This window comes from Cornus florida, unplaced genomic scaffold (assembly GCF_030987335.1).
Source record: "Cornus florida cultivar Cherokee Brave unplaced genomic scaffold, ASM3098733v1 CherokeeBrave_3.0.0_Hap2_Chr06, whole genome shotgun sequence".
NCBI classification, from domain to species: domain Eukaryota; kingdom Viridiplantae; phylum Streptophyta; class Magnoliopsida; order Cornales; family Cornaceae; genus Cornus; species Cornus florida.
In genome coordinates, this window is record NW_026775576.1 from 39,599,295 (window position 1) to 39,610,647 (window position 11,353).

General features: G+C 33.4%; 1 long non-coding RNA gene across 3 annotated transcripts; it reads right to left on the bottom strand.

Moving 5' to 3' along the window:
- Window positions 1-1,800: 1,800 nt before the first annotated feature.
- On the bottom strand, window positions 1,801-11,143 carry LOC132311349 (uncharacterized). 3 transcript variants are annotated; one of them, XR_009482939.1, is made up of 6 exons: window positions 10,477-11,143; window positions 8,811-8,889; window positions 6,347-6,453; window positions 4,707-4,798; window positions 4,531-4,598; window positions 1,801-2,044 (listed from the first exon to the last, which is right to left on the bottom strand). It is a non-coding gene; the product is annotated as an uncharacterized LOC132311349 (long non-coding RNA). The 3 variants fall into 3 exon arrangements; XR_009482937.1 differs by having other exon boundaries at window positions 10,376-11,143; XR_009482938.1 differs by lacking the exon at window positions 4,707-4,798 and having other exon boundaries at window positions 10,376-11,143.
- Between the last annotated feature and the right edge of the window lie 210 nt (window positions 11,144-11,353).

Sequence of the window (11,353 nt, forward strand, 5' to 3'; positions counted from 1 at the left end):
TCTCTATGCTCTCTTACGAGCTTGGTCTCCCGCAGCCACAGATATTACCGACCAATCACCTTCGGCAGCCATCTTCACCGACCAGCTGGCCTTCAAGGAAGTTCACGGTCTGTATAATGATCACCATAAAAGTTTATTGCTTGTGTCTGTTTGTGGTTCACCAGAATGAGATTTCACTAGTTCGATCACTGCGATTGCGTTGTTGCTTATAGCTTGTCGCCGGCGGTCATGGAGCTTAAGGTCGGCCTCTCCCTGGGTTTGATGCGATTTCCCGTTGATGCTTAGAGCTTCTCGCCTGCTGTCATGGAGTTTGACGTTGGGCTCTCACTGGTTTCTCTACGATTGCGTCGGTGATGCGTAGAGCTTCTTGTCGGCGGTCATGAAGTTTAAGGTTGGGCTTTCCTGGTACACTTTTGATTGGAGTGTCTAAGTCGTTTCCTATTACAAATGGGTATGAATCAAAGATTAGAATCTAATGAGTGTGATACGAGTCACCACCTACTTGTTTAGTTTTTTAGCTAAACCTCTGTTTTTGGTAATACAGAGATAAACAGTAGAGATTGTATCAAAATATATCACGGAAATTTGGACTTCTTTGTCAGAATCAAAAGTGAAATCAAAGATGCCATTGTTTATGATGCACGTGACCGGTCCTTTGGCATTAGAATTGAAGTTATCGAAGCTTAGCATCACTCGGAAAAAGGGTTTTAATTCAATCAAATGATAGCAAATTGTACCCATCACTTGTTCTTCTGATGACTATTATAGATGATTTATACCATTCAGTTTCTCTTCATCTTCCAATTGTAATGTAAATACATCCCACTGCCTCAAAAAATTCTGACTTTTTTGCAAAATCTTTTCACACCCACTCTCTCTCTTGTGATTGCTAAGCCCCTTCAAAATCTCAATTTCTATTTGTCTTCTATGAACACAGCTTCAACATTCACCTTCATTTTCTCCCAAAATCTTACGTTCAGCCATTTTCATATTCTAAAATATGTTATGCCCATATAACATATACATATATGGTGTATATATATATATATACCATCTTGATAGTTTTGCAGAGGATGAGAGTTGTATAGAAAGATGGAGATGTGGCAGGGATTAACATATTAGGATTTAATTAGGGCTTTTTATTGATTTCATATTGTAACAGTAATGAGGGTAAAACGGCCATTTTCAAAATACAACCTTCATTTTACCGACAAAATGAACCGGAACAGTGTCCCCTGGTTTATTTTGCAAAAATTAGAATAGTTTAGAGGGTTTTCTTTAAAAATAAAAGTTCAAGGGGTTTCTTTGAGAAAGAGAGTAAAGTTTAGGAGGGTTATTTGCACTTTATCCTTAAATTTATTTATAGTATGAATATTTTTCCGTTAATAATTAACTTATGAGGCACTGGCGCATGCCGTAGAAAAGTTTTCTACAGCGAATTGTAATTATCCGTAAATAATCTCACAAGGCACCGATGCATGCCGTAGAAAAGTTTTCTACGGCGAGTTGTAACTACCTGTAAATAATCTCACGAGGCACCGACGCATGCCGTAAAAAAGTTTTCTACGGCGAATTTTAGCTACCCGTAAATAATATAAACCATTTTCACGAGCTGCCATGTATCCTGTAGAAAAGTTATTTACGAGGATTTTCACTAATATACAGCCTTTTATTTATGGGGCTTTAAGCTCCCCGTAAATAAAAAAAATATATATTTTTATATATAAAGCACCCGTAATTAATGCCAATTAATCAATCATCCACTACCTGTAATTCACGTCCCTTTCAGTTATAATTCAATTCAAAAAACATATCCCATTAAACATATCAAAAGAGTTAAAATATTTTTACAATTCATCATTTATTAATGTGCCAAAACAATTCTACATTTATCGATGTTCCAAAACAGGAAGTAAATCTATTTGTCAAGAAAATCATCAATTTCCTAACACTTCTGTTGAAAAATTGATAAACCTTCTAACACTTGAGGTTCAGTCTGCACTTGTCAAAAAACCAGCTCACTATACAAAATCCAATGAAGTAGCTGCATCACACACGTCTCAAATTCAGAATGCTAATAAAAAAGGGAAAGAACAAGATTATCATTTATGAATCAAACACAAATATTTTGCTAAGAATTTCTTCTTCAGATCTGCCAAAAATATTTCAAGCAGATAATTTTCCTTAATTGAATACTAGATTTTTGCAAGTATGTATGAGAACAGACAATATCAAAATCTCTTTATATTCATGAGATAAAGAGAACACATATTCTAGCTGACTCGAACCATAAATTTAGGATTGTATTACACTTAGTGATCAAGTGTCCATGGCATTTTTGAATCACTTGACTAATTACTCAGTGTACAAGTTTTGTGTATTAATAATATATTCTTTGTTTTCTTTTACTATAAATTACCCACAATACAAATAGTCAAGTTTCACCTTACTAGGTGGATAATGGTCTATGTAGTCTAAAAACACTAACTAGATGCAAAAAAGCCCTTAAGAAATCAAGTCCAGTAGGTTGTGTTGATTTGCTCTCAGCTGCAAATCCTATCATGATTGGATTGTGTTTTCAATAGAGAATCACATAGCAAAACAGTCCAAAAATAAGCATATGATCCATTGATTTTAACAAAAACCTGTCCCTTCATGAAACTATCACTTTCTATTAAACATATACTAATTAGATAATATAATTTTTTTAACAAGACAGTTTTAAAGGAATCTTGAAGACCTTTCTCTCCCATACTTTATTCCTTTAATTTATATATTATTCCCTTGTCTTTGTAATGTACTTCCAGTAATATTTTTAGTATTTTCTTAAGGGTTAGCCCTCTTTGAAGGCTAGGGAACAAAACACCAACGTGTGGAGATTGGTTGTGTAAATTAAATTAAATCACATTTAACTTCCTCAAAAGCCTGATTTGGACATTGAAATGCATGGTTGGGCAATATTTCAAACTTTAAGTTGTCCATGCATTCAAGCCAGTAGTCATCCAATCAATTTCGTCTCGTCCCAATGTATAATTTCTTCTAAATTTCAATTATTCAATAATCACAAAGTTCAGATCGGTAAAAGCGTAAATAGTGTGAATTCATACTATTTGTCACAAATAGTTGACTTTTCAGTTTGACATTGTGCGAATTAATATTAGAAAAATGATAATCGAGTCCGCTTCATTGCAATGAAGTAGGTCTGCCATTTTGGCTGGTATTTTAGGTCCAAATAACATTGTTGTTAGTAGTATTATGAATTTAGTTTAGATGCGTTTCTTGAAGCAGTCACTAATGTGTTGGGCCATTTGAGTCTAAGCCCCATGTGTAAGGAAGAAGGTTCAACCCAAAAATTAATGGTCCAATACTTGACAGATCTATGTGTATTATGTGTCCATGCATCATTATTATAACAACATAGTTATCATGTCAACATATCCGAATGCTGAATACTTGACAGAGTTTAAAGCTGGGATTTTATAAAATGAATACAAAGCAATGCATGATTGATGGTAGATATTATTGGGCACTAAAAAAGCATAGCTAAAAATGAGATTTTAAAGTGGACAGAATCGGCTTACCGCTAAACAAGAACAGATAAAACAAATGGATGCATTAAGAAAACACTAATTGAGGAGAAGCTGAGAGGAAGACTTCTATCATAGTTGGTCATTTTGGAACCAACTATTAATAAATTTATTAAAATAATCTTTTTTAAACATAATTATAATTATTTATTAATCAACTATTAAGAGACTCAGTTATATATATATACAATGTAGTATACTGTGTATAAGCAGATATGGTATGAGCATTCCATTTTCAAAAAAATGTTGAACAGCCTTTGAAATTTTGTTTCACATCATCATAGAAGGATGGGCTTGACATGCGTAATCACCAAAATTAATTAAACCTTTTTAGCCAACTACTATAATCTAGATCACTCTCGCATCACTCGTGACTCTTGGTAGCATTACATTTTAATGACATATCAAATTATAATATTTAGTGTTTTCAAGATTCACGGTTGATATTTTCTTTAATCTCTGTCTAAAGTTTGGATGACTACTGGCTTGATTGGTTGTATTAATTAAATAAAATCACATTTAAATTTTCTGTTAAGCCCAATATCAAACCCAACTAGCATTACTAGACCTAAGCAATCCTTCGTGCATAAAAATAATAAATCAAAAAGTAGCAAAAATGGTCACTTAAGGCACGTGACCCCCTATACACCATAATATGCAATGAATGAAAACCAAACTCCATCCGCAATCATTTCCCGACCTCCATTTATGCACAATAATAATAAAAATATGGCCACTTAAGGCATGTAACCCCCTATACATCGTAATATGCGATGAATGAAAACCAAACTCCATCCGTAATAATTTCCCAACCTCCATTTATGCATAATAATAAAAAAAAAAATGGCCACTTAAGGCACGTGACCCCCTAAAAAAATCAACTTTTTAAGCATATAATGCATTGCCATGGTGATAATAAAAATGAAGAAGCATAGTATTTGACCTTTGTTATAGAATGGAATCATACAAATTCTGATTCTTCTGCTCCTAATGAACTGGTGATAATCAATCCTGTCAGAAAAAAATATTTCAAAAATGTAGTGCCAACAAATACATAAAAATCAGATCGTATGACTAATTTAAGAAATATAATAATACGTTAGTGAATGACTAATTGACCTGTATAATTTTCACATATTTCTTACTGAGCTTGTGTTAGCATCAATACAATTCCTCTCTCTTAGTCCTCTTTTTGCACCCACTTTAGAGGACTTTATATGAGAACATATGCAAGATAAGAAAATAAGAAAAACCATTAAAATTTAATACGAGGCAAAAAAATAATTTAAGAAGTATGAGTTAATTAAATTAGTAATAAATATTAGTGGCTATTTGATGAGGCAAATGACAGGGCATATAAGTCAAGGAAGTTTCTAATACTTAAACGAGTATATGAAGGCCACTCCTTGGCTTTCCCTCTCTTTCTCTCTCTTTTCTTTTCTTTTCTTGGGAAAATTAGTGTTCAAGAAGTGTGAAGTGTTCAATTATCTAGCATGTATTGGGTAAATTTCTTTTCAATAAATTTTAGATGACAAAGTGTAAAAGTGCTTCTAAAGCTGCAGCTGCTTTCTTTTTTCGTTGATAATAGGGACTTTTCATGTGGTACTAATACTCTTTAAGCATTATCTATGAAGATAACATAATTGACATTGTTTAATCGCCTTGGATTTTAGGATTTAGTATACAAATCTTTGCAAGGTTATTAAAGAACGAGAGGATTCACTGCTGCTAAAAGAAGTAATTTTATCAAAACAAGTTCTTGAGACAATACAATATTGAATTCATTGAAAAATATAGTGTACATTAGGAAGGCATTTCCTGAATTAACAAGGAAACTCTAGGTCCTAATCTTGAATCATGGCCTTCATGGAAAAGAACACTCCCTGTGATTGCTTAATCATTGAAGCAGAAGAATCAACTTCTCTAAAACAAGCATCTTATGAGAAAAAATAATATGACAAAAATGATCAATTGTAGAAATCAACGAACTTCACTTAGGAAGAACTAGTAATTGAACAAGAGAACCTCATATATACATAGCCCAATTTATTACCCACATATAAATACGTATATATAATAACTTGGACTATTTAAATTTGACTAGAAATAGGTACAATTTATTTAACTTTTCTGAAAGGTGACCAACATGGGTGAATTTTTTAATCATCTATGATAAACTTATAACGACCTTGATTTTCATTTTATTTTATTTTTTCTACTCAAATTTCCACTATTCAAATAAATTTGACACTTTAGGGATTTCATATGAAATTAAATTGTGTTCTAAATTTTATGATTTATAGTACTAATTAATGCTCCAAAAGTTTATTTTCTTAAAGATAACCCACCATTTATAAATTTTATTTTCATCTTGCAAATTAAATTTGTTTATTTCCCCTTTTTGCTTTCATGAAACCTTTGCAAAATTACGAGATGTAATTAATCCGATTGAATTTTAGAAGTGAAAGATTTAGTATTTATGGGATTTGAAAAGAAAATAAGAAATACTTTGACTGCGAGCAACTGTTCGGATGTTTCTATTAAGCTATCAATCTCAAACACTTTCTTCTCCAAATGATATAAACAAATAGCTCGCTCAAATAGATCAAATTAGGAATCAGTTCACAGATACACACACACACACACACACACACATACAAACATATGTGCATAAAAATGTATAGATATAGAGAAAATTTTGTGAAAAAAATTAGACTGATAATGGAAAGGATGAGAGGCAACTGTAACAAGGTACGTACCGTCGTCCATGGTGGCTCGATTCAACTTCAATTTATGGTCGCTGGTTGAAAACCCTAACCTCTTCGCTGGTCGCTTGCGGAATGATCGACACCGTCGGGAGTCCAATCTGAGAAAGATAAGTTTAGGAAACCAAGCTTTCTTTCCTCAAATTACTGCCATCAACACGGTCCAGAAATCACCATAGGCTTTGGGACTATTATAGAGCTGTTTGGTCCTCTAATGGTATTCCTAAACATTGCTTTATCCTATACAATGATTCTTTATAAAATGCAACTTACATATTTCTAGCCTTATGCCCTTTTGTTAAATCACTGACACCAAAAATACATACATACATATATATACACACACACACACACACACACATAGATATAGATATATATTCATATAAAGATATACATGATGATTGGTGTGCCGCTACACCGACGCCTGAAAAATGTTACACTATTGAGTGTGAGTGTGTAAAGTGGTCAAGTTTTAAATTTATGAATGTCACTACTACCTCTAACTAAAAATATAGCTAGGGTGAGTAGGGATCGTCCCAAGGGATTGTGGGCGTGTCTTTGCAATGAAAATAATGTATAGGATTAGTAGGTCAAGTGATCAAAAGATGGTTTGATTGATTGATTAAGCTATTATGCAAATTAATTAAAGCAAACAAAACACAATGATTTTAGAGAATAGGAGAAAAGAAATATAGAGGGGAGGACTTGGGATAGTAGAACTCACCACTAAGTTTGACTTCACTAGACACTAGCAATTATATATTAATGGGGAAATTGATTTGTAACTTGTGTGTGTGTGTACATTAATTGAAACTAGGCATAGATGACAAATAAGCATAGGTTGTCTAGCCAATTCATATGGAAAGCACAACCAATCAAATAAGACCAAAATCCATTTAATGAAAACACAATTTATGCACACACTACTATCTAGAAACATACGCCACTTGCATTCATAAGTATAGAACACCAAGGAACAAGAGTAGATTGTCCACCTATCTATGAATCTAAAACAATTACACTACATCTACACTAAAGACATGGAAATTAAACTAAGTAAGCTAAATGTGTGGCATAATCCATCAAGAAACAAGTATGAACCATCAAATAAATTGCAAGAGTGTTCAATTAAGTTCTATGTTTTGACCATCTCTAGATTAACTTCATTCATACACATAGACATGCATAAATTCAACTAAATCTAGAGAAAAACACATGAATCATCCATTCTAGCATACATAAACATATGAGTAGAAGTAGATAATTAATTGAAAGCATTAATCCATACACATCAAGTAGAAACCACAAGATATATATATAAATCTAAGATCAAAACATTTGTTACAAATAAATCCTCAAAAATACACAAAGAACTAAGTCTAAGAAGCAAACTTAGGGGCTATTCTAGCCCCAAGTAGATGTCTAGCCACTCATTGAAGTAGTCATCCAACCCTCAAGGGCTATCTCCATGGTAGGCATGAACTCCTTCTTGATGGAAACCTTAGAAGAATGGAAGAACTCCCAAAGGTGTATGAAAAGCTCTCTAGTCTCTAGCCTTTTCTCCAAGATAAGAAAATATACAAGTTTTTGTGAATTCTCAAGTATGATACAAGTTATGATGTAAAAATGGCTCAAAATCCTTATATAGGTAGGTCAAGTGTCACACCCAATGGTCTGGGCTCGCACACCAAGGTCCCTCCAATGATTGCACATGAGCCAACTTTTAATGAGCTGGAATCTATTTTTTTTTTCAGACTTGAGGAGGGTCGATCGATCGAACTGTGGTGAGATCGATCGAACTTGGCTGAAATCCATCGAATATTGCAGAGATCGATCATCCTTGGTGGCGCCTTTTTGAATAAAGACAAATCTCTGAGATATTTTGGGATATTTTTGGGAAGAAGATAAAAGTGGTAGGTGGGATGCTAGGTGTGGATAAGATAGGATAAGATCAAAGAAATGTTGGATCGATCGAACTTGTTGGATTCTTTTGGATAAGGATAAAGGCTTAGATCGATGAACTCCAGATCGATCGAAGTAATTCTGAGATCGATCGAATATGCTGAATTTCTACACTTTGCTTTCACTTTGCTCATTTCTTCCATTTAGCTTGAGATTGCTTCATTTATGCTCTTATTTGGCTGAATTGACTTATTTTTGGGATAAGCACCTAAAAAGGGCATTAATACGAAATTAGTCTAAAACGGAAAAGTAAGATAGATAAAGGTCCTAGAATGCTCAAGCTTAAGGGGTTTAAATGCGCACTTTTCATCGCTCATCAATGACCAAAACACCGAAAAAATAAGTTGGGCATAAGGCAGGGAAGACAAAGATACCATGTTGAAAGGACATTAGAAGTATTCCAGCTTAAAAACTCACGAATGCATGATGTAATTATAAGATAAATAATAAAGAAGAATATAAAATAGTATAGAATGAAGTCATATGAATCCCTCACCAGTTCCTAATGAAGCCTGTTACTTTGTTGAAATGCAGTAGCCTTCTTCTCCATCAAGAATTGAAATCAGAGCTCTTCCCTGAAATTAAACCAGAAGTTCTATTTTAGGCAGATTAACATAAGCTACTAAAAGTTCAGACACAAGCTACAAATAGCAATTGCAGTGGAACTCCAAGCATATGGACCTTGACAGAAATCCAACTTAGGTTCAAGTTGGATTTGAGTAGTGGAACTCCAAGCACATAGACCTTGACAGAAATCCAACTTAGGTTCAAGTTGGATTTGAGTAAACTACTAGCTGAATTTGTAAAGAACGTAGGAAGATATATATATGTGTATATATATATTGGTTGACAGGCACAAAGGAAGAAATATACAATAACACACATAATTAATCCAAATAATAAGATTGTAAGTTATTCTTTTAACAGACGAAACACAAAATCAAAACAAAATTTCTCCTAAAATTGATAACAGATATCCTTCTAATAAACAGGTAAATATAGCATCTAAATTTGATCCAAATATATACATTAGCAATTTAGCACACACAAAATAGAACAAAAGTAATTAAATATGAAATATGTATGTTTGAATGTATATACAATAGCAAAATTGCGACAAAATTAATCCAAAAGTACTTAAATATGAAATATGTATGTCTAAATGTATATACAATAGCACAGTTACAACAAAATAAAAGCAAAAGTAATTAAATATGAAATCAATGTAGAACACATCAAAATTTAACCACAAATTGACCTTTTCATTGCAAGATCAGTTTAGACTGAGAAGAAGGCTTTAATCGCTCACTAAAAACATTCAACATAAATATATCCCTTTTAACAAATGGGAAAAGAAAATCAAGAAATAAAATACAAGTAATTAAATATGAAATATAGATGTCTGTATGTATATACAATAGCACAATTGCAACAAAATGAAAGCAAAAGTAATTAAATATCAAATCAAGATAGAGCACATCAAGATTAATCCAGAAATTAACCTTGCCATTGCAAGATCAACTTAACTGAGAAAAAGGGTTGAATCACACCTACCCCCCCCCCCCCCCCCCCCCCCCCCCGCCCCCCATATCCAAAAAAGCAAACACGTTAATTGATGGATAAGCAGACAGAAATTCCGAAAAAGGAACCAATTAAATCAAAGGATTAATTGATAGAATTATAAACCCAAAACCCCTAATATATATATATATATATATCAAAGAGGGATGTATCAAATTGTACTTGCATGTTCCAGCACCACCATGTACCTCAAAAAACAATATACACAAACCAAGACTCTAATGCAGCAACCTACAAATATCCCATACCAAATGAATCTCTTTCCTCTCTCTCTCTCTCTCTGTGCAATTCCATAAGAATCTTAAAAACAAGTCCATTAAACAAAAAAATTCTGTATGTTAATTTTCTCCATGATGAAATTTGCGATAATATAACAAAATAGAAAATTCTAGGGTTAATAGCAAACTAATTTTGGACCCACTTTTGCATATAAATATTGATTGGAATGAGACCAAAAATTCAGAAGATAGAAAATCTTACTTATTTTTGCGATTCTGTTTCACTTATCAGTCAGTGAACAAGTGATATTTTCCTATAGTTAGGTGATGTTAGTGTTGTGTTGAGAGAGAGAGCGCGCGCACCCTAGGCCTGTTGAGGTGTGTAGGGCTGGGACGAATGGCGGTGGTAATTCTGGACTTCTCCTCCGACGTCGGCAAGGCCGATACGCACAGAAAACGATACATATATATATATCAGCGAAATTTGTATAAATGTTATCGATAAAAAAATAAAAAAATACTAAAATAAAATAAAATATGCTAGACTGAAACCACACAAAATGAAAAAAGATCTAAAAATCGTAACTTAGACCAACAAAAATAGAAACAGGTAGAAGAATCTTACATTTCTCTTCTTAATCCTCGAGTCTCCTCCGGTGCCACCGTTGCTCTGTCTGAAACTCATACCTTGTCGGAATAGTAGAGCTTCACTGAAACTCATGCCTTGCCACACCTGGTTCACTGGCGTCGCTGCTCCACCCTAACCCCAGTTTTGTACTACACATCAAAGTCCTAACCCTAATTTCGTAAATACATTAACAAAATTGAAATCCCTAGCCTGTTTGTAGGCATCCTCTTCAAAAATTGAACTCCTATGGCCCAACTTTAACATCAAAATCGCATAGATGAGTCATGTATTCATCAAATATGAAAAAAAAAAAAATCAGGATTCGATTAAACAACAGATCAATACACAAACACACACACACACACACACATGTCTAGATTTAGGAAAAAAAATGATTAAAATACTAACTATATAGATATATGGAGATCAACGAAGAGAGAGTTTGCTACGGAAATCATTCTACTGTTCGCTATGGTTGCTACAGAAACTGAGGAGATGAAAAGGAAAGAAAATTTTCATTCTTATGCTTCAGTCGTTCTTCATTTTCTTTCCATTTCTGGGCATTTCCTCAGCAACCAAACAGAGCACAAGAGAATCAAAGTAAAAACAAAA